Source organism: Rattus norvegicus, chromosome 15 (assembly GCF_021556685.1).
Source record: "Rattus norvegicus strain SHRSP/BbbUtx chromosome 15, alternate assembly SHRSP_T2T, whole genome shotgun sequence".
In the NCBI taxonomy this organism is placed as follows: Eukaryota; Metazoa; Chordata; class Mammalia; order Rodentia; family Muridae; genus Rattus; species Rattus norvegicus.
Window position 1 is genome coordinate 50,129,117 of NC_141548.1, and position 24,797 is coordinate 50,153,913.

The 24,797-nt window shown below is 42.1% G+C and overlaps 1 pseudogene; it reads left to right on the forward strand.

The window, feature by feature from the left end:
• The first annotated feature begins 5,586 nt into the window (after nt 1-5,586).
• Rps17-ps4 (ribosomal protein S17, pseudogene 4) lies at nt 5,587-6,029 on the forward strand (annotated as a pseudogene).
• Nucleotides 6,030-24,797: the final 18,768 nt, after the last annotated feature.

Below are 24,797 nucleotides of genomic sequence, written 5' to 3' on the forward strand. Positions count from 1 at the left end.
AGATCTTGTCAGTGGATTATGAGTTCAGTCCTGGGGAAAGGAGGCCTCTGCTGATGGGATTTTTCTTCAATAGGGCTCTTGGTTCATTTTTAATAAATAAATTCTCCTTATAGTTTAAAAGTCAAAGTCATTGATGAGTGGCTATTAGCCCAAATGCTTGAATTATCCTAGATGCACAGAACACATGAAACTCAAGAAGGATGACCAAAATGTGAATGCTTCATTCCACTACCACCACTTAACCAAAAATTTGCTCCAGTAAGATATGACTGGCATCACATGAGTTAGAGAACACCAGAAGAACATAGCCCTAATGCAACTCAACTAATCAGGACTCATATGGGCTCACAGAAACTGAAGTGGCAAGGACAGAGCCTGCAAGGGTCTGCTCCAAGTCCTTTGCATCTGTGTTATAGTCACTGGTTTGGTGGGTTTGGGGTAAGGATGGGGCGGGGTGGAGAGAGAGAGAGTGAGAGAGAGAGAGAGAAAGAGAGAGAGAGAGAGAGAGAGAGAGAGAGAGAGAGAGAGAAAGTGATGCTTTGCCTGCTCTTAGGATCTTAGGACTCTTTCCCTCCTATTATGTTGTCTTGTCCAGCCTTAACAGGAGAGTTTTTAAAGCCTTATTTTATTGTACCTTGTTTGTCATATTGTCATATTTGGTTTTTGTCTCTTAGAAGCCTCCTCTTTTTTGAAGGCAAACAGAGGGGAAGTGGATTTAGGAGAGGAGAAGTAGGGGACAACTAGGAGGAGTGGAGGGAGGACAAACTGTGGTCAGAATGTGTTGTATGGAAGAAAAAATCTACTTCAATTTTTAAAAACAGGTATAACTGCCTTAGCAATGTGATACAATGTGCTGGGGCATGGTGGGTACATTGCTCTGGTGGATAGAAAAATGAATTCTAGATAACAGTTTTCTAAAAGTAATTACAAGTACTCAATCCTGCCAGCTTGTGGCAATAATCCATATCTTTGTACTTTTCAGGTACCACCAATTAGAAAGTTCAGCTGTTATTATTAATACTTTCTTCTGATGGTCTGAGCAATAAAGGACTCATTAAAAAAGAACATGCCTCAGCACTGCTAAATCTACACATGGAGTTATACTAGGGAATGCAGACATAGAATGTTACCATTTATGTGTCATGCAAATCTTGTTTCCTTGGAGCCCTGGTTATTTTATAATGCAATCATAAATATAACACTGGGAAATTCATGACTTCTGTTCAAGCTCTGCTATGAATTGTGCTCTTCCTGCTCTTAGACTTTTTCCCCCCAAGAAAGAACTAGAAGTCCAGGTGAGATGTCATCTAACCCCACCCCATTATTCTACTTCAAATCTGAGGCATAATGCCCACTGCTGTAATTTTGCAAATAGCTAATTGAAACCCAATTGCCTAGCCTAATCTCTGTGCATTGATAAGCACTATACTCAGTGGTCAACATGTGTAATAATTGAGCACTCATTATTTCTGATCCTTGTCTATCAATTAAATACATCTCTGCTTCCCCTCTGTTCCTAAGGGGTTTGTGGCTTCCAATGAGGATAGAATATGATTCTCAACTCTTAACACAATTAAATCTCACCACAGGTGTCCTCTGCTGCAGGGAAACCAGAAACAACTATGTCCCACAGGACACTGTCATTGTTTCCAACATGAGGTCAATATCCTGGAACCAGTTCCAAGAATGGCTTGGGATTTCTTAGAAACACAAGAACTCCAAGCTACAACTCCCTCTCTCTCCCACCATGCTCCCTATCTACTTCCCACCTCTATCCAACCAGAGGAGACAAGGATGGTGTTCTAGGAACCTTGCAGACCACTAATCCCTCCATGTCTAATACCCTGGACATCCAAAGTCACAATATGAAATGACAGCCTTCCCATTCATCCAGGCATTGTCATCTGCACTTCACCCATTTTGTTTTAGTCTTCACAGAGGCAACCCTTGTCATCCTTCTTCCAGAATCTGTCCATTCCAGGGTAAAAAAATTCTACTACAATTGTCTCTGTGTTCATAGAGAAATGGTTTCGGTAGTCCTTTATGTAGAGCAGTATAGTGTTTGTCCATGATCTATGCCAGCCCTCTCATAAGTGTTAGATCATCTCTAGAACAATTACAATACCAAAAATGCAACATAAATTGCATATGTGAACAGTTGTTACACAGTAATAGCTAGGAAGTAAAGACCAGAAAAAAAGACATGTCTAGTGTTCACAACAGACACCATTATTCTTATAGGAATAGTTTCAATTTGTAGTTAGTTGAGTCTGTGGTTGTGGAAAACATGGATACAGAGAGGCAGCTGCACAACTTCAGTCTCTGTTTTTATCTTCTCCCCTTCTCCCCATTCTCTACTCTACATGAAACCTATCACCTCAAAGAACAACGCTTCCCAAAAAACTCCCAAATGACACCTTATTTTCCCCAATGTCAAAGCTTTTAAGTCTGTTCTATGAGCCTGTTTCCCAATATCGCTCCACATTAAGGTTCTGCTACTACCTTATGACAATTCAAATGGGCAGCGCATAGGCCACCTTTCCTATGCCCTGTTTTGTTCAGTCACCATGATTTAGGGATAGTTATCATGGAATAGCATTGATTGCCTCTGACGTTTTGATGATGAGACTATCAGACTTGTGATTCCTAAGTTGCATCCTGAGTTGGAAAGGGCCCTGTTCCTGGGAATGACTTCTCTAAGTACTCAAACTGGCAATGCTTTTTTGATTCTGACTATTCATATCCTGCATCCTCACCCTAGAGTCAGCAAAGGCACATGAGTGTGAGTGTCCTGGCTATTCACTCTGAGGCTTATGTCAAACCACTTGACTGTATTGACTATTCCTCTTCTATGCAAGTGATAATTCTGATTCTTTAAATGCAGTGTGTCTCTTCAGTGAAGTTCCTTTACAGAACTCCCTCCCAGTCCTTTGCACTGCACCAGTACCTTGAACCCACTACAGTCTCATGACTTTACTCTCTTATCATCATTGCTTTGCTGTCTTGAACCCATGTCTCATCAGTTCAACCATGCCATTGCACTGCCCTCAAGCAGCCTACCTCATTAATCTTTTATCACATTCAACTAGAAAAAAATTCCAACCAAGGTGCCTGCCTTCTGGGCTAGAGAGAAGTGTTGCTTAAAATTTGTTAATTTCAAACTCAACAGAAACCAGAGTATTACCCTGCAAAATTTCTCAGCCAACCCTGTTCATCTCCACTTCCTACTACTATCCAAGGCATCCCTTCTTTGAATGGCTCTCCATTCCAGACAATCCTCTCACCTAACTACCAAATGTTTAAGTTCCAACTGAAAACTTTGCCTACTGAAGCACAGACAAAACAAAAACAATCACCTACATGGACAGATCCCCAGTTTCTTATCATCATCCTTAACCATCCTGTTCCTTGTTGTTCCCTTGACAGATTCTCCCTTGGAGAATCTCACACCCTAGAAGACTAGCAAATACATCTGAAATTTAGACACTGGCCCTGTCTTCAATCATTTAAGACCACTAATCTTTGCATGTTCAGCAGCAGCATTTCCTTACATAGACCTATGTCATCCACACAGCCTACATCAATAATCACACTCACAGTCACTCACAGAGCCTACATCAGTACCCACACTCACAGTGATCCCTATTAGTACCCAGACTCAGTCATCCTCAAAGCATACATCAGTGACCAACTACCTATGATTAGTGGTTCACAGAATGTACCAACACACATACTCAAATATGACACACACACAAAGTAGACATGTTTTCATTTTCTTCATTTTTTTCTTCCCTATCCACCATTAAGAATCTGACCCTTATCTAAACTAAAATACCTATCAGCTAAGTTTTTAAAAAAAATGGGATGGCTAAATCCAAAAGAGGTTGTGTATCTCTCAGATTGATTGATCTATGTCACTTGGCACCAATATAAATGTTTTCCTCTTATTTCCTTGACATCTTCTATCTCTACATGTTCCATCTCAAACTTTACCTCTCTTACCTATTTCTTAGATACTGGATTCCTCAGCTTTCGGTCCTGGCTTCTCTTTTCTTTTCATTTTCTATTATTCTTTGATAGTATTGCCTATTTCTACATTACAACTACCATTTATAAGCTAATGACTTTGAATATCTATATTTTCCTCCTGAGTTTATTGGACTTCAGACCGACTTACTGAACTCAATGAAGGCTGGGCATTTTGATATGTTTGGCAGCTGCCACAAGCTTGTATGTCAAGGGTGAACTCTCCAGACCTCTCTCACTTCAGACTCAGCCTTCTTCTATATCAGCAAACTTCATCTCTGTATACCATCTCTGACTCCTCGCTCTTCCTCCTCTCAGCAAATAATATCCATTGGGGTTTTTTTTTCCATTTGGATCTGTCATTTTGCTCACATTCACATTGACACTGTCATGATTTAGATCTCACCCTTGAGAGCCACAAAAATTCTCTCAGCTTTCCAGGAATTGCATGCACCCAACACCAAATCCATTTCCCACCTTAATGACACTAGGTTCTTTCCAGAGAGCCAATCTGATTTGGTCACTCTTCTATTCAAAAACCAGCCACAGTACTAAAGTACCAGAACAAAGATACACACAAACCCCGTTGTTTAGGTATCTGATATCTTGGTCACTCACAAAGTGAAACACCATTCTGAATTTGGCTTTGAGAGGGCTTCTTTCAATATTTTTTTCAAGGCACTGTCATTTTGTAATAAGACAAGGGTGAAATGTTAAAGAGTCACAGTCAAAAAAAGCAGGCCTTCAGGGGTTGGAAAGATGGATCAACACTTGCTGCTCTTAGAGAAGACTAGAGTTTAGTTCCCAGCCCTGGCATGGCAGATGATGACCATCTATAACTCAAGGCCCAGGACAACTGACACTCTCTTCCAGCTTTGTAGGGGTGGTGCTGATGCTAAGGTTCTGTTCCCCAATTGGTGCTTGATTCATCAATAAAGATGCTAGTATCCAATTACTGGGAAAAGTAAATGGGATCTCTGGGTCCCTGCAGGCAAGCTAACAAATGCAGGAGAGAGGAAAAAGGAGTTTTCACTATGCTTCAGAGGGAGAAAAGGTAACCAGTCATGTGAGATCTCAGGTGGAGCAATCATAGGCTGCTTCTCCAGGACAGAGGGTGGGAAGTTGAGCTGGGACTGAAGGTGAGCAACTAAACTTGAGTACAGATTTAGGGTGCTGAGCTGGGAGTACTGGGAAGGGCTTGCTAGCCACAGTAGATTGGAGGTGTCCCACAGTTGAGCCAAAAGAGTCAAGTTAAAATTGAACAAAGTGTGTGTGTGTGTGTGTGTGTGTGTGTGTGTGTGTGTGTGTGTGTGTGTGTTTCATCCATGATCCAAGGGAATATGGGTTGGGACTGATAGCATGGTCTGCCTGGAGCTTAGCAGGATAGCAAAAGCTACATATAACACAGATTCCACAGATAAACATGCAAGTAAAACATGCATACACACAAAATTAAATAAAACAAACTTTATAAATCTATTTAATAAATCTTCAACAAATCACATTTTGCTGTAAAACTACTCTAGTTTGATGTTTAAGAGTCAGAAACACTCTCTTTTACCGAGACCCGTCAACATGGGCCACATTCGCATCAAGACCGTGAAGAAGGCGGCCCGGGTCATCATCGAGAAGTACTACAGGAGCCTGGGTAATGACTTCCACACCAACAAGCGTGTGTGCGAGGAGATCGCCATCATCCCCAGCAGAAACCTTCGGAACAAGATAGCCGGCATCTGATGAAGCGGATTCAGAGAGGTCCTGTGAGAGGCATCTCCATCAAGTTGCAGGAAGAAGAGAGGGAGAGGAGAGATAATTATGTTCCTGAGGTCTCAGCCCTAGATCAGGAGATCATTGAGGTAGATACTGACACCAAGGAAATGCTGAAGCTTCTGGACTTTGGCAGTCTCTCCAACTCCAGGTCACTCAGCCTACGGTTGGGATGAATTTCAAAACACCACGTGGAGCTGTTTAATCTGTTATGCCATATTTTCAATAAACCTGAAAACAAAAACAAACAAAAATAGAGTCAGAAACACTGATGTAATGCTCTTCCCACAGATGTATATCAAGACCCTCAAAAGTCCTATGTTTCATTGCTAGAGCACCCTCCCTCACTCCCTCCCTCCCTCTTGTTCCCCTGCACCCCAAATCTTGTAGATGGGTGTGGGTGTGCATATACAAGATTCCTTTAACATTTAAAAGATACTTGTATAGTCCAAGAAAACTGTTAAATCAGACAAGGCCAAGGTGATTGAGTGATGTAAGCAACACGCCACAGCGAAACACAGCTCTTGCTGAATGCCAGGCTGAGATTAATGAGCAATCTCAACCCTACAAAAATGTTAAGATATACTCATTACTCAGCATTTCTTCAGGTTTTAATCCACAGATCATGACTCCCACCAGGCTACTAGCCTGCTCATCCTGTAACATGATGAAACCAGTGGTCTCCCAAGTAGGCAAACCCATTCTTACATTCTCGGCCCTGCTCTTCTCTCTCTCTCTCTCTCTCTCTCTCCTTCTCTCTCCCTCTCCCTCTCCCTCTCCCTCTCCCCCCCCTTCTCTCTCCTAGGCCCTATGACCAAAGTGACCATCTTCTGCCTGTCAATTTCTGCCTGTTCTCCAAAGCCTAGAGAAATAACAACTGATGAAAGTTGTTTCTGAGCCCCCCTTTCTTCGGACTAATGAGCTGCTGTCATGCCCCAATGAACTGAAGTCACTGGCTACAAGAGAAAGTTCACAGAATCCAGGAGGGGGCTGGGGTTAGTGACAGGCCAGCAGGAACACAAACAGAAGGAGCTATCAGTACTAAATCCAGGACATCTGGTTTCAGAGGGTATCTGAAACCAGTGAGAAGAGGGATGAGGAGGTAACTGAAAACTTGTCCTGCGTCCTAAATGCTGGGGTGTGAAGTCATAATACCCAAGGACTTCCCCCACATTTCCCTGCCCCCTCCATGTTTCAGGAATGTTCTATCCCTAACCCTAAGAGTAAGCCCTGAGCTCAGAGCCCTGCTCCAAGACTCCGCCCATCTGCTCTGCACCTTGCCTTTCCTGCTGGAGCCTGCTCTGCCAGCACACACCCACTCATGGCCTGGGGCTTTTGAGCAGAAGAGCTAATGTGCACCATCCTCCTCCCTAACCTCTCTTGAACTCCATGACCCTTTTCAGCAAACCCTGGTGGACACGAAAGGTCAATTCTTTTCACCCTTAGGGTTGGGGTTGGGGGTATACCATCCCCCTAGCATTCTATCCCTTCCCTCTTCTCCTGGAAGAACAATGCATTATGTAACATTAACTGGGTTTTCTGAAGCTTGTCTGAACAACAGCTTGGGTACACTCAGATAGTGGAAGTGATCTCCCAGTAAAATAAATTCATGGGGCCACTTAACAGAATAGCTGCAGGGGCCTGGCAGGGAGCCTGCACCTCCTGCTGCCAGGAGCTAGTTTCTCTTTAATCTCCTTTCTGTACTACTTTCTTTTCATTTCGGGTTACTGCTCCCAGGGTTTCTGAAACAGGTGACTCTAGCCATGCTAATAAAGCAAGGTGTGATAGCATCTCCTGTGACTTCAGATGTCAAGCTGAAGAGAAGAGGGGAAAACACTTTTAAATGACCACATCCTCTTAGTAACATTCCAGGGGAGAGACTGCTTATCTTGATTTTAATTTCTCAGACTCCTTTCATCTCTGCCTCTAAAAACATAGCTCAGAGAAAGATCGCCCATGAAGAACTTATCAAAAAGACACTGTTAGCATTTAGTGGTTCTCAACCCCGAGCACAGGAGCTTAACGGGAAGAATTTCAGGGTGGGGGAAGGGTGACAATGGAACCTAATGGGAGTACACGCTAGGCTTTGTTAGTGCAACCACAGGTTATAAACACAGGCTTGAACAAATTCAAATTTTTAAAGCAACGTGGGTAAAGCAGGCCCTCAAGTTCACTTCCATGTTCCCTCTGAAACAGGCTAATCATGTGAAATACATGTGTGAGACACAGACAAGGGAAGAGTGATCAGTCTATCTATGAGATTCCATTGTTTCACTCTCTTAAAGCTTTGGTTAAATGTCTTTTCTCCATCATGAAGATACTTAGCTTTACATAAAAGTCAGAGATCCAGAGCCTTCAGTGTTGGTTGGGGTTACACAGGGTGTATGATTTAGGAATGATATGTCAGTACTGGTAGTTCCTACCCATCACTCCAGCATCTTCCCTAAACAAGCTTCTCAACCATGATCCCTGATGGTTTAAATGACTCTGGAGTCTAGGACCAATTTTAAGCAAGGTATTTCCAGAAGCCTGCATGGACATAGGCAGACGAGTAAAAGCTGGCCTCTGAACAGTCCATACTAGGAAAAAAAATTCAAAGTCCCAGTCATTCAGAGCCAGATCCACATGCTGATCAAAGGCCAGTAGAGTTTTCAGTCACTAACGGGAAAAGAAAAATGTCTGATGAATCTTCTAGACCAAATGTCAAATGTTCAAATGCCTGAGTCTGAGGCTAAAAGTTAGACCAGGTCCGATGATGTCATCTTGTTAGCAGAGGTTCTAGCCTACTGATGGAAATTCCTCACTACCTGTCAGATCCAGAGACAATGCAACTGACCCCTGAACAAAAAATGAAATGTGGTCAGTGGTGAGGGGAACGTGATACAGGTAGCAGGCACTTTCAAGGAAGCATCTTGAGATAAGGGAAGATTCCATGGGTTTTGAGCTGAGAAATATTCAGACAGATCATTTTGATTAACTAGAACAAATGGCCGAAGAGGAACTAGGGCTTCTTGCTAAGTTAGGGGTCATGGTGAATTCAGGTGTTGCTCAACAGAGTTGTTCTCAGCAATGTCTCCCTTGTATACACAAAGCCATGGAGTATGGAATCCATCATCGTGGGCGAGGTCCATTTGACATTCCCATACCAATCTTGCACATGTGTGAAGATAACTCACACCTCAGTGTGCAAACTCTGAAATCCAGATGCTCAGCCCCTGCCCTAGGGGACTTGCTCATCCGTACAATGAAACATTCCTGTTGCTTTGAGAAATTGGCCAATCAAGAAATTAGAACAGAAATGAGGGCCTTTTCCTCTCTTTATCTCTGTCTCCTGTCTACCTATATAAGTCAGCACTGTCAACAGCAAGAAATGTTGTAAAATCAGTATATTGACTGAACATCTGTCAGAGCTCCTGTGCAGCTGCTTTCAGCTGTGCTAAAAGCCCCAAGAACACTGAGAAGTAAATTGTGTCATACTTGTTTTACAGATCAGAAAATCAGGGTTCAGAGAAGTTAAGCTTACATCTTGTAAATGCCATTCATGCTTTAAGTCCATTTCTGTTCAATTTGAAATCATTTTTCTTATGAGACTATATTATAGGCCTTTTTCCTGGCTCTGTAACCCCTGCTCCATCTCTCTCCACTTTCATCATTACCCAGTTCTGTTCCTACCTCCAAGAGGAAGCGTCCTATGAAGCATCCACTTCTGTTTTGTCTTTTGACAAGGAAGGAACAAAGGTTGGCACCAAGACCTATTGTTCAGGTCAAAGTCAGAGATGGCTCTTGGTCAGGGTACCAGAAACAGAGACAGGAATAGGAACACAGTTAGGTCCAAAGAAAGCTGGAGACTGACTTAGTTATTTTTCTATTGCTGTGATAAAACACCATCACTGGAGCTGGAGAGATAGCTCAATGGTTTGAAACACTTGCTGCTGTTGCAGAGAACTCCAAGTTCAATTCCCAGCACTTAAATGATGGCTCAAGACCATCTGTAACTCAATGAAACTCAAGACGAATGATCAAAATGTGAATGCTTCACTCCTTCTTTAAAAGGGGAACAAGAACACCCTTGGCAGGGAAGAGAGAGGCAAAGATTAAAACAGAGCCTGAAGGAACACCCATTCAGAGCCCCACATGTGGCCCATACATATACAGCCACCCAATTAGACAAGATGGATGAAGCAAAGAAGTGCAGACCGACAGGAGCCGGATGTAGATCGCTCCTGAGAGACACAGCCAGAATACAGCAAATACAGAGGCGAATGCCAGCAGCAAACCACTGAACTGAGAATAGGACCCCCGTTGAAGGAATCAGAGAAAGAACTGGAAGAGCTTGAAGGGGCTCGAGACCCCATATGTACAACAATGCCAAGCAACCAGAGCTTCCAGGGACTAAGCCACTACCTAAAGACTATACATGGACTGACCCTGGACTCTGATCTCATAGGTAGCAATGAATATCCTAGTAAAAGCACCAGTGGAAGGGGAAGCCCTGGGTCCTGCTAAGACTGAACCCCCAGTGAACTAGACTGTTGGGGGGAGGGCGGCAATGGGGGGAGGGTTGGGAGGGGAACACCCATAAAGAAGGGGAGGGTGGAGGGGGATGTTTGCCTGGATACCGGGAAAGGGAATAACACTCGAAATGTATATAAGAAATACTCAAGTTAATAAAAAAAAATAAAAAAAATAAAAAAGACCATCTGTAACTCCAGTTCCAAAAGATCAAGTGCCTTCATCTGATCCAGTGGTTCTCAACCTTTTTAATGCTGTGACCCTGTAATACAGTTCCTCATGTTGTGGTGACTCCCAACCATAAAACTGTTTTTGTTACTATTTCATAACTGTAAGTTTGCTACTGTTATAAATCATAATGTAAATATCTGTGTTTTCTAATGGTCTTAGGCAACCCTGTGAAAGGGTCATTCAATTCCCAAAAGAAGTCTGCCATACCCTATAGGTTGTGAATTACTGTTCTGACCTTTGAGGGCACCAAGTATGCATGGAAGCAAAATATTCATACATATAATACAAGAATAAATGAAACTAAAAAAATTAAAAACACCAATTTATAGAAGGAAAGTATTATTTTGAGTCTCATGGTTCTAGGAGAAATAAAAGTTTATGGCCATCATGGCAGGGAGCATGGCAAAACGCAGGTAAGAATGACCCTGGAGCAGCAGTTAAGAGCTCACATCTCAAACCATAAGCAGGAAGCAAGAGCTTGGGGGCTTTGGAAACCTCAAAGCTGGCTTCCTATGACATGCTTCCTGCAGGAAGGCCACATCTACTAATTCTACCCCAACAGCCACTAACTGGGGACTGAATATTCAAATGTCCAAGATTTATAAGGGATAACTCATTCAAACTACCACAAGGCTAGTCTCAAGACTAGCCAGCAAGCAAGAGGAGACAAGACAGTTGTGCACACTTGCTAAAAAATGTGGACTAAAAGAGGCCATAGGTCAATACAGGACTTGAAATGGCCAGAGTTTTCAGGAAAACAAAATCTGAAGCAGAAGTCCATTGGCCAAGTCCAGAGTCCTTCAAACTTTGTTTGAGAGGCAGAGATTTTTGGCACTGTGGGTATTTCTGCCCCCACTCCAGAAGCAAAAAATGGATGGCACCAGTTCAGCAACCAGAGACTGAAAAATCGCCACCTATACAAAGAAGTTTTAAGGACAATTGCATTGCTGATCCCCAAAACATCCACCACCACCATCTCACTGGGATGCCTTCAACCAGGGAATAGAACAGAATGGATGTGTTATTCACTCAATTTCACCTGCATCAGCTCCAGTCATTCTTTCCTTCTCATTAAATAAAAGCTACAAAAGTCTACATGACTTCAGAGACCCTAAGAGCCACAAAACCCAACTAGGGGAGAAAGAGTGCACACATGCATGCACCCATGTATGCACACACACATGCACAACATACACACCCATACACATACACATACACATGCATACACACACATGCACACACCCACACATAGCACAGCACACAAACACACACACACATACAGACACACACAGCACACAGCACACACACATGCATACCCCACACACAGCACAACACACATGCATACACAGCACAGCACAGCACAGCACAGCACAACACAACACAACACAACACAACACAACACAACACAGCACAGCACAGCACATGGACAGCTGAGAGCTAGCAAGCAGCCAGTTTGCAGGCCAGAGCTGTCAATACTATTCCTGGCTGTCAGACTTTTTCCCTGTGATGTTGGATAAGTGCCTAAATCTCTCTGTACTTTCATTCATGAACAGTATGTCTAATCCCTGTCTCATAAGAATGCTATGAGAATTAATGAGCATATGAAAATCCTAAACAAAACTGATGTGAAAGTCCTTCTTATACTCTGGAGATTCAATAAACACCAGGTGATCTCATTTAAAATACAGTTGTGTGTTTCCATTTCCATGAGAGAACAGTCAGCTTACCAAGCTGTGATTATTTGGGTATTTTTAAACAAGTTTTAAACTGGAAACAAGACATCCTACAAGTGTAAACTAAATATATTTAATAAATTACCTATGAAATTAGCAACCAATAGGAAAATAGCATGCAAAAGAGAAACCTTTCAGGGACATTTCCTATACCACAAGGTTCAATTTGAATCACTATATTATAACGGGAATTTCTCATACTGCAGGGCTCTGTGGTCCTCATATAGATAAAAGTTCCTGTCAACTGGGGCCAACTCTCCACTATCCCTAATATGCTATACAGAAGGCAGGTCATTCTCATCTCCATGAAATCTAGTAGGTTTGAATGGCAATGATGACAGGCCCATCATTCACCAGTCTCCCAAACAGTCTTCCTCTTCAGCTACCAAGTCCCACATCCCCACAAAGGCACTTGGGAAGCCAACATATATTGTAATTCACTGGCATAGGTTGTTATGCTCAATTCTCTGCTGTGTCTAACTTATTGTTAAGGCTGGAGAATGATTACAAATGCCCTTAACTCCAAGTTGTTCTTGCTGCCTGACAGCTGAGCGACCTGTAATTAACACATCAAACTCCAAAGGGAGCAATTAGCCGCAGGCCCCAGGGTGGGTTGCTGACCCCCAGCTTCCTCCAGCCCATTTGGTGTCCACCTGTTTCCTCTTTCTCCGCCTGGCTGCTCTCAAGCCACTCCATTCAGCCCAGAGGTAGGGAAGAACTCCACTCCTTTGCCCAAAGCTGGGTTTTAGTCAGTCTTTCAGGAGGAAGCTGGAAATCTCCATTTGCTGCCTCAGAGCGAAGCCTGAGACCACTGGGGTGTCTCCAAGCCACCTGCAGACTTCATCTCTGGTCACAATCAGGAAGTATGTGGTGTAGGAGGAGAGGGGAGAGCTTATTATTCTCCCTAGAAAAGGTTGAGGAGAGTTTAAAAACAAAAATGCAAGCATCTGTGGAACCACATTCACTATATAACTTTATGATGTTATGTGAGGACCAGACTCACATTTATGAAGAACAGGCAGTTGCATACCTAATGGGAAGATTCTAGAGGCAAGAAGAAACCCTATTCTGCCTGGCTTCTCTACAAACCCAGCCTGCCATCTCTGTTCATTAAGTTGCAGTTCCTACTGCTGTTTGGCTGGGGTAACAAGGGCTAAGAGATGGCTGAGCCTGGGGATGAGTTCCTGAGGCTGTAACTACAGTGGGCTTGAGTGAAGATGTCACTATGAAGCAGAACAAATCCTACAGTGGAGACCACACCATGGCTATCAGACATTTGCAGCAATGTGTGTCCCTGGGTGAAAGTCCCTCCCACAAACCCATAAGGGAAACAGCTCAAGTACCCAAGCCTCACTCCCAAGGACGGCTGTTGACTTTCTAGTTTTACCCTTGCCCTTTATTATAGGTCTTTGTTTTTTATTTTGTTTTATTTTGTTGTGTTTTTGTTTTTGTTTTTTTTCCTGGATTTTTCCATTTCAATGTTGACTCAACTTTTATCCTTTCCAACTTTCCTATTTAATATCTTGCCCTTCTTTTCTAACTTGGACTAGATAGCTAGAAGCTGCTCTAAGGACAGGGAAGATATCTCACAAGGGCTTGGCTCTTAGTGCAAGGTTGAATCCCAACTCTGAAAAAAAAATTATTAGTAACTCTTCAGTTCTTAAATTCATCTCTACAAAATGAGGCTACTCATACCAGCCAATCACACAAGAAAATTGTGAAAATCAGACAACAAAGATTTGTCAAGAGCAGGGGCCTTTAGGACCTAGGGAGAGGGCACCCTCAACTCTGCTTCCTCTCAACATAAAGACATCTCTGAGTAGCTGTCCCAGCACAAGTGAGCCTAGACATTCAGACACAGCTTAATGGATATTGTAGAGTACTGTGAAATGTTGCCCAAAGGCTCATGTGTTTAAACAATTGGTCCCCAGATGGTGGCTACATTGGAAGGTTGTAGACCTTTTAAGAGGCAGAGCCTCAGTGGAAAAAGTAAATCAGTGGGGAAGCAGGTCTTGAGCTTTTATACCCCAAGCCTGCCTCCAGTATACTCTCTAGTGATTGCTGATCTGCTGAGTGTTGATGGCCACCCCAGACTTACACTGCCATCCCCTGCTCCACTATGATTGCCTTGGTTCAGGTATTTTGTGACGGCAACATGAAATATGGCTGGCTCAATGGATGAAACAAGGACAAAAGCCAGGTAAGGGGAGGGGACATGGGGGACAGGGGAGGGCAAATGACCTCAGACCTAAGGGGTACAACAGACACAGTAACCCAGTAACTGTAAACAAAGCAAGAGACCAGTTCTAGGAAATACTCCTGATGTAGTCCAACAACAAGCAAAAGTTTTTGAACCTTATGACAGATTATATTGACAAGACCTAGGATCACCTGGTAAAAGATCCACTGGATAAGCATACAAGGGACTGTCTGGACTAGGGTAGCCTCTGGGCCTACCTATAGGAACTTTCTTAACTAGATTTATCAAGGTATATGTAGGTGACACCATTTCAGAGACTACATACAAAGGTAACTGATCAGTGTTTATTCACCTTCTCCTCTTCCTGACTGCAGGCCCAGTGTGATCAGCTGCCTCAAGATCCTGCTGCCTTCATCTCCTAGCACCATGGGCTGTATGAACCAAAGCAAACCTTCCTTCCTGAAGTTGCTTTGTCAGAATATGAACATTGTTACAAGTGACTATTAGCAGACATCAGTTGTATGCTGTGCTGACATTATAATCATTTGGGGAGCCTAAAATTTAAAAGCAGAAAGCTGGGCAGAACATACTTGTCTTAGAACATGTCTCTTAGCAAAACAGAATACCACCAACTAATTTATAAAGAATGAAGGTTTATTCCACTCACAATTCTAGAATAACACAAGGTAAAGAAGCCATACTTAGTCTTCTTGCTGGTAGAAACTTAACAAAGTTCTAGTTAGGTTCAGACCATTGCATAGAAAGACAAAACAAGCTCAGCAGAAAGAGTTACCATTTGTTGTAAAAGTCACTTTATTGATAACTCAATAATCCATTAAAGGATAACCTATCAGCCCTTAAAGGTCTCAACAGGGCCTCTCTCTTAATACCTAACAATAGAGATTGGATTTCAATGTGATAGTTGGGGTATCTAAAATATAACAAGATTTCACATAATATGCCAGAAATATAACAGTACATTCTCCCTTCATTGGTAAAACCTCACTCCAGATGGGTTTCCTTTCCCCTTTGAGGCACACAATACTGAAATCATTCAAGCAGTAAACCCTGGAATGGAAACAGGAAACAGGGACCAAGAAATAGGAACATCTCAGAAGATAGCGTAACTCCAGAGATAACTACTGAGTTATCAGTTTTCTGTAGTTTTTTGAAAGATTTCAAGTGTCTTTACCAGACAATAGGTATCTCTTCCATTCCTGGTCCAAGCACAAAGTCTATAAGGGTGAACAAATAAATGCAGGGATAAAATTATTTTTAGACCATTAAGACACTCTGTTACCCCAACACTGCTCCTTATATCTGCCAATCCAGAACATCAGAACCACACTACTCAAACCCAGCCACAGGCATCAACACATGGCAGAGGCATTTGGTATGAAGGGGCTAGAGCCTCATTCTACGACAATAAGAACTCTCCTAGTCTTAGGAAATTGGCAAAGCTATGTGTCCCTTCTGGACATTGAGTTCTCATATATAAAATAAGAGATACTAGTTCCTATATCAGAAAACTTAAAGAACATGGACTGATTAGTTTTATGTCAACTTGACACAACCTAGAGTCATCAGAGGGAAGAGAGTCTCAATTAGGAAAATGACTCTGTAAGATCTGGGCAAACCAAATAGGCTATTTTCTTAATTAGTGATTGATTGGAGAGGGTCCAGCTGGTTATAGGTAGTACTATCATTGGGCTGGTGGTCCTGGGTTCTATAAAAAAGTAAGCTGAGCAGCCACAAGGAACAACCCAGTTAGTAGAACGAAACCATCTGTGTCCTCTACACCAGCTCCTGTCTCCAGGTTCATGTCCTGTTTGAGTTCCTGTCCTGAATTTCTTTCATGATGAACTGTGATGTGGAAGCATAAAGCAACCAAATCCTTTCCTGCCCACACTGCTTTGGTCATGGTGCTTCTTCACAACAATTGTAACCCTAAGACATAATATAAATCATGCAAAGGGCCTATTCAAATAATAAACTCTCCTTGGTCTGTCTACCCACTTTGGAATCTTTGCATTAGGATAATAAACCCAATTTCCCAAAGGATGGAGAAGACTACACACCAGTTCAAGGACTAACTTAGGAAGAGACCATCTCCACTAGTTTTCCACTCCTACTCTACCAAATGCCTTTTCCTAGGCAAGATCTACTGGCTTCCTGTGGAAGGAGTGGGATCAGCCAGTATGGTGTCAGGAACCACCTTCAGAGCATGTTCAGTAAGGAAACTTAAATCAAAAGAGCAGGTGACAGACAAAACCAAGGCTCATCCTCCCTTAACTATAGTTTTATGGAGTGTAAATAGGAAGAACCACCAGTCTCAGTGGGGTTTATTGTTAAATTGATTGTGTTGAGGGACATCTAGGAGAAACAACGCATACTTCTAAGTGTCTGTGAGGATGTTTCAAGAGAAGAAAGATGTACACAACAGCAACTGAAGGTGAAAGACCTGCCAGGAGTATAGACCACCAGTCAGTCACTGCCATCGCCCAGGGACTCCATACTCCAGCTTTTCAACTTGGATTCTCAGAGTAAGCTTCCACGGAGTTTCAGACAAGAACTGAATCATTGGTTCCCTTGTTGTGTGGTTTCCAGCATCTTGGCCTGAGCAAAAACCAAGTTCTCTGGCTTCCCAGATGCAGAATGACCCAGCTTTTCCAAATCACATAAAAGAATAAAATAAATCATGGTGTGTGTGTGTGTGTGTGTGTGTGTGTGTGTGTGTGTGTGCACGCATCCCATATATAAAAAATCTGATGGAAGCTATCAACTCCCTTGGAGCACAAACACTAAATTAAGAATCCTCATCTGAATGATTTTTAAAATAAATGTTTAACACTAAAACTATGTATAACACATGTGAATATAATTTTAAAATAAGACAATAACATGGATAAATGACATCCAGCTATTATGGACAACTTCTAGACAAGGTCAAATGTCAAAGTACCTTATTATGGGTAACAAATTACATGAGTCCCACAGAAATCCCAATTCTGTACACTTCCTTTCTATTCATGAAGTGGGGGGGGGGTTGAAACCCCATGATAGCACAATGTGGCCAGAATCAGTCAGTGGCCGCTGGGTCCGGGGGGGGGAATGTACATTATAGGTATATGCTCCTGTGTGTGGTATTTGTCTATGTTTGCATATATATATACATATATATACATACATGTGCACTTGTATATTTGTACATGTGAAGACAGAGATTGATTTCAAATGTCCTCTTTAATCACTCTTCCCCTTCCTTCCTGAGACAAGGCCTTTTATTGAGCCTGGAGCACCAATTCAACTAGACTGTTTGTTCAATAAGCTCCAGGATCCACCTATCCTCACATACACACATCTACACACACACACACACACACACACACACACACACACGCCACAGTTCTGGGATTCTAGATATGCACCGCCACACCCATCTTTTACATGGGACCTTATACTAGCATGGAAGGGCTCAATTCACTAGCCCACCTCCTGTCCCAGTGTTTCTGAGTATATTTTATATGTCTTTGAGAAATACAGTAAGCAGAAGTAGTGAGATGATCAGAAGACATCTAAAGACTTTCAGAGAAGTCAGCATCTTGACATCTGAACAGGATTTTGAGAAAGTTTGAGATGTAAATAGCACAGGCTAAGGTGCCTGTTCTAGGAACATAAACAGGTTCAGAGTGGCCCAGCACGGGAGTGTTTAATGAGCAGCCCGGAAAGCTGTCTGACCACGTAGCTAGCACCATCTGTATTAAAGATGGGGAACATGCAGTAGTCAGGGTAAGAATATTCTAGATTTTTGCCCCAGATGGAGAACCAAAGACCAACCTCACTCTAAATAGGATATAGACTTCCCACTGGATACTTCCACCAATTTCATCACATCAAATCATTCTAAAACTCTGAGAACCTCCCAGAGTGAAATGAGAAAGAACTGTATATTTAGAGAGGGACTCTGTCTAAAGCTCACCACAGAGTCCAGAAGTTGTGCTTCTGTCCTGACTATACCACTCAGTCACTCAGCCTCTCTGAAGCATCAATGCTCTGCTTAACTCCTGAAAAAAAAAGTGCTCCTAAGAAAATCTGTTTTGGGACCTGATTTTCTCCTAAAATATTTAAGAGAATTTTTCAAATGCTTTGAGAATAATGTCATGTGGTTCTACTGATGGAAACATACAAATGAAAGACTGACTCTTCATTTAGATTCAGGCTGGTTCTCTACCATGAGGCAAAGCCCAGACCCCTTTGAGCTGGCATTCAAGAGTCTCCCAAACTGTTCTCATTAGGAGATCAACTCAAGAATCTTGTTCATAGTATGCAACTGCTCAGCCTATGATCAATGGCGAGCTTCAGTCTGGGTTTTCCCTTCGGGCCAGAGCCAACTCTACCAGCCACTTCATTCCAGCCTCAGCTCAGAAGGGTCGGTGAGAATGCATTCCTACCCGGGACATCTCCACATTTGGCTGGGTGCTGGCTGGGTGCTGAGTTTTTGGCACAATCAACATGAACAGAATAAGAGTGAAATATTACTAGGTGGAGCTGTGTCCTTCGTGTTTTTTCTTATTTCCATCCAAATGGCTCAAGATTGGAAAAGGGAGAGGCAAAAAGAGAAAAACCAGTAAGAAGAGCAAAGGCTGAAAGGGGAAAGAAACAAAGATGAGTAGGGAAACATAAAACCAAAAAAAGATTTGGATAAAGATTTATTGGTAGCTCACCCACTAAATAGGTGCTAGGGGGTCTAATATTCATGGACCTGCACTGAATCAACACTGAAGTCAGTTACACAAGTAAGGAACACTTTCAGTTGAACAATGATGCCCAAGACTGGCCTCAACTGTGGCCCAACTGTGTAATGGAGTGGGAAGTATGGTCTATACATGGCCATGCATTAAGCAAGTTAACCTTTTCTCCCCTTTCTGTCATTTCTAGGGAAACTAACTCAATTACTTGTCCCCTCCACAGGGAGTCCATGTGCACACATGTATTTATACCTGCACACATACGCCCTCTGAACATCTTGGTATTTCTTTCTTTTTAAATTTTGGGTGTATGTTTATATGTGGGAGCAGCTGTACACATACACGGAGAGCCCAGAGGACAGCCTCCATTCTCTTGCTTCTGATATATCCTCCTCTTCCTCCTTCTCCCCCTCCTCCTCCTCCCCCTCCTCCTCCTTCTTCATCTTCTTTCACTGGCCTAGGACCCATCAGGTTAGGCTGGTTGGCCTGCCAGAAACCCCCACAGATCTGTCTCCATGCTACAGCAGTAGAATAACAGACTCATATCAACACAGTTAGATTGTAACTTTTTGTAGTGTGTGTGCATTTGCATGTATGTGTGTATGTGCATTTGTGTGTGTGTGTGTGTGTGTGAATTTATATATACCACATGTGTGCAAGAGCCCCCAGAGGCCAAACGAGAAAGGTCAGAAATCTTAGAGCTTAAGTTATAAGCAGTTATGAGTCAGCATGTGTGTGTTTGGAACTGAATCCAGGTCCTCTATAAGAGCAACAATTATTTGTAGACACCAAGCCATCTCTCCAGACCCCATACTCAGCTTTTTGATCTGGGTTGTGGGTACTAAACTCAAATCTTCTTCATGCTTGCAAAGACCAAGCCTTTACCAGCTTAGCCATCACCCACCCCTGCCTGGCACCTCCATTTTAATTGTTTTAATTATGGGTGCATGTGTGCATGTGAATGCAGGTGCCCATGGAAACTGGAAGTGTCAGATCTCCTAGAGCTAGACTTATAAGTGGTTGTGAGCCACCCCATGTAGGTGCTGAGAACTGGACCTTGTCCTCCATAAGAGCAGTAAGGGTTCTTAACCACTGGACCATCTCTACAGCTTCCACCTCCACTTTAAAGATGGTTAACTCTTTATAGAAAGATGCCTATGGACTAGAAACAGAAAAATAATAGACTCTATTCCTTTTTGGTTTAATAGTAACTGATTTGGTAACTTCAGAGTCCTTTTGCTTAGCCCTGTTTTTTCTCCCACTGTCCAACTGTGTGCTAACCTTCTGGTAGTTTGAAAGATGAGGTGTGGGAATGCATTTTGAAGGCAGTTTGGAAACTCACATGTGTGATACCGATGTAAGAGATCATATCATTAAAACAGCTTTGTGGGCGACTTAGTTTTCAGCTCTTTCTTTCAAAGCCAGATTAATCCCAAGAAGCAAAGCCAATGGCAGTCCATTTATGGGAATAGTCAAAACACAACTTTTGATTCCTGGAGCAGATCTCTGACTAGCTACAGGTCCTCCTCCAGCTTTAATGGGTAGTTTTATCCTAGGATTGCCAAAAACTAAAAGCCACTCTGCATCCAGTGAGATTAAATTTAAGGTAAACAGTAAATTATTCTTCAATTTATTGGTATGTTTATAATGTGTCCCATATCACACATAGGCCTTGAATACACTAAAAATGCTTCCCTGGTTTGTCTTAAATCCCAATTTCAATGCATTCTATGTTTTTATTTGCTGCATTTGGCAACCTTAATTTTTCCATGTTACTGACTTCTTGTCTCCTACACCCCAAAAGATTTTAATATGGCAATGCTCACCCTCACCATCAGTTCCATTCATTCTGGAAACAGAGAGTGTCCTCTTATTGAGTTATCTCATAATATATTTAATAATTTTTTCATAACAATGGAAAGCCTAGAAAATAAAAGCCTGTCTCCTTATCCACGAGTCAGCTCAGCCTTCCCAAACAGCAAACATGAATTCCAAACCAAGAAAGTCAGCCCTCTCTTGCTCCATTATGAACTTTAACCTATCCTCCTGCTAAACCAGTGGGGTTCAGAGACTAAAGCAATTCTTCAGCTCCATGTACGTATCTGAATCAAGGAAGTATTCAAACTTCCAAAGCTAGGGTCACACCCAGGCCAATCACAACCACTTGGGGCATTTTCTTTTGCTCTGAGTACTATAGCATTCAGGTGAGCTGGCCCCACCCCTTGCCAGAGCAGTGTTGGAGAGGTGGCCCCAATGAAATGAGTGTGGGAAACCAACTGAGTCACCATCCAGACCCACTGTAACATTTATCCCACCTATGAACTGCTGGAGTGTATGAAGGGACCAGTCCTGCATATACAAAGCTGCATGGACTCCATGACTCAGGACAACAGCAGGATATCTGAAAAGAGCCCTGGTGAGGATCCAGTATTGATAGTTAACAGAAGCCAGTGGCCCCAAACCAGACCAATGACTCATTGCAATGAACATTTGCAATTGAAGCTCTTTGGGCAATTGTGACACGCAGCAGCTTCCATAGTGAGATGTTTCTTTGTTTGTTTTTGTTTCCGTGAGGAAGGAAGTTGCAAGGACAGAGGGCAGATATGGGGGGAAGGGAGATGAGTGGAATTGGGGTGCATGATGTAAAATCCACAAAGAATCAAAAAATGGTTAAAGATGTATATTTGCAACACTGTGACAGAAACAACAGAGAGAAGAAAAGAACTTTGTGGTGGACAGTCTCAGGGAATACATGGCTCTAGAAGTGACTCCATTTATGAGAGTGTATAGAAACATGGTAGCAGATTAGGCAACACAGATCACAAGCCAGAGCCAGGGCTCTATGATCTACAAAAGCCGGCATTAGTTACCTACTTTCATGAGCCATGTCCAACCTCTTAAAGTCTCCATAATCCACAAAACAATGCCATAACCCAGAGACTGAATATTTAAATTATGACTCTGTTGGGAACATCTCATCTTCAAACCATAACACCATGTAAGTCTAATGTGCATCCAAAGTTGAAAATTACTGACTTAGCCTTTACATATCTCAATAGCTTTTGTTTTACAATACAGAAGATAAAGCTCTGAGCCTAATCCATATAGGCAAATTCTCTACAACTGAGCTACACCTCCAACCTTCTTTTTCATTTTTATACCAAGCCCAAGTTTTTTAAGAACTTTAGGAACACTCTGGCCAGGGAAGCAAGTGGGCTAACTGCAGATATTCACCTTCCCTCCATTCCTCTAAATTCAATCCCCTGTCTCAACCCCAAATCTGTACAAGACCTTCTGCTGTTCTCTGCCCCCAATCCCAGGAGACTAAGCAGATCCTGGAGGAACACTCTGCTTTCCTTCCTCACATAACCCCCTCTTCCCTCCTCCAAGCCTATCCCCATTCTTAAGTGTCAGCTCCCTAAAACTCAGAAACACATTTTACCTGTAAGCTCTAGGGGCCACACTTATCAGAACACCAAAATAATTTCCTGTCAAGCAACAAATGGCTACCACACTCTCCTAAAAAACAGAAAAAAAACAAGGAACAAAATAACCATCTAACAAAGACACAACCAAGTATCTCTACCTAGAATTACAATCTTCCCAATCCCAGATGCATAGATACCATTGTAAAAATATAATCACATTCAGGACAATATGTCTCCACTAAAGTTCAGAAACCCTTCCCCAGAAAACCCTAGGCATTTCAACATTGGTGAAACACAAGGAAAAGACTTTAAAACAGCTTTTATGAATAAGATAGAGATCCTGTAAAAGGAAATGAATAAATCCTTTAAAGAAATCTATGAAAATACAAACAAACAATGAAAGGAAATGAATAACAAAACTGTTTGAGACCTGAAAATGAAAATAGAATCAATAAGGAAAACCCAAACTGAGGGAAATTTGGAAATATAACTCTTGAAACTAAAGCAGCAAGCTTCATCATCAGAATTAAAAAAAAAAAATAGAAGATGGAATCTCAGGCCTTGAAGATACAATAGAAAAAGTAGATATTTTAATGAAAGAAAATGTTAAGTATAAACAGCTGCTAGCATCAAACATCCAGGAAATCTTGGGCATTCTAAAAGACTAAATTTAAGAATAATAGAAATAGAAGAAGGAAAAGAAACCCAGAGCAAAAGCACAGAAAATATTTTTAACAAAATCATAGAAGAAAATTTCCCTAACCTAAAGAAGGAGATACCTACCAAAGTACAAGGAACATATAGAATAGCAAAAAGACTAGATCAGAAAAAGTAGCACATAATAATCAAAACACTAAATATTAAAAGTGATGAGGGAAAGAGACCATATAACTATAAAGGCAGACCTATTAGAATTATACCTGACTTCTCAGTGGAGATGTTAAAAGCCAGAAGGGACTGGACATTTATGTTGTCTCTGAGATTGCAGATGCCAGCCCAGACTACAATACTCAGAAAAACTTTCAATCACCACAGATGGAAAAACTAAAACATTCCATGATAAAAAAACAAATTTAACTAGTATCTAACTAGAAGTCCTTCCCTACAGAAGATACAGGGGTTAATGACATTCAAGAAAACATAAGAAATAAAAAAATCTCAGACTAGCAGAGTCAAAGGAAGGTAAATACAAACACATTCACACACACAAACACACACACACACACACACACACACACACACACACACACACACCACCACCACCACCACCACCACCAACAACAACAACACAATAAAATAACAGTACAATAACAATAACAATGAAACAACAACAGATTAACAGGAATCAACATCCACTAGTCATTGATACCTCCAAATATCAATTCCTCAATAAAAAAGCATAGACTAACAGAATGGATGTGAAAACAGGATCCAGCCTTCTTCTGTATCCAACAAATATATCTCAACATCAAAGATAGACATTACCTCAGGATAAAGAGTTGAAACAAGCCATTCCAAGCAAATGGACCTAAGAAGCAAGTTGGTACAGTCATTTTAATATCTGACAAAATAGACTTCAAACCAAAACTAATCAGAAGATATAGAGAGAGCACAATACACTCCTCAAAGAAAAAATTTACGAAGAAAACAGTTCAATTCTTACCCCAAATACAAGAACACCCAAGTTTGTAAAGGAAACACTTCTACAGTTTAAATCACATGTTGACCCAAACACACTGATAGTGGGAGACTTCAAAAGCCAACTCTCACCAAAAGACAGGTTATCCAGACAAAAACTAACGGAAAGGGCGGCACAGATCTTCCTGATGGCTGCCGCCGCGGAGAGCTCATAAGCAATACCCCATGAGCAAACTTGAGCCTCAGGATCACAGGTAAAACCAACTTTTCTGCTGCAAGTGACCTGCCTGGTGAACTCAGGACACACAGAGGCAAAATGCCTCTAGGACCAGACACTTCGGGTATTTAGCGGGAGTCCCAAACCCACGGATCCCTGCCCGCAACAGCTCTCTGCTCCCAAACCCCATGGGAGAGAGCCCTCACCACCTGGTCAGGTGGGCACTCCTGAGGCTGCAGAGCAGAAGAGACCACCAACACTGCCCACATCCCTGGCCCAAGAGGAAACTGTATATGG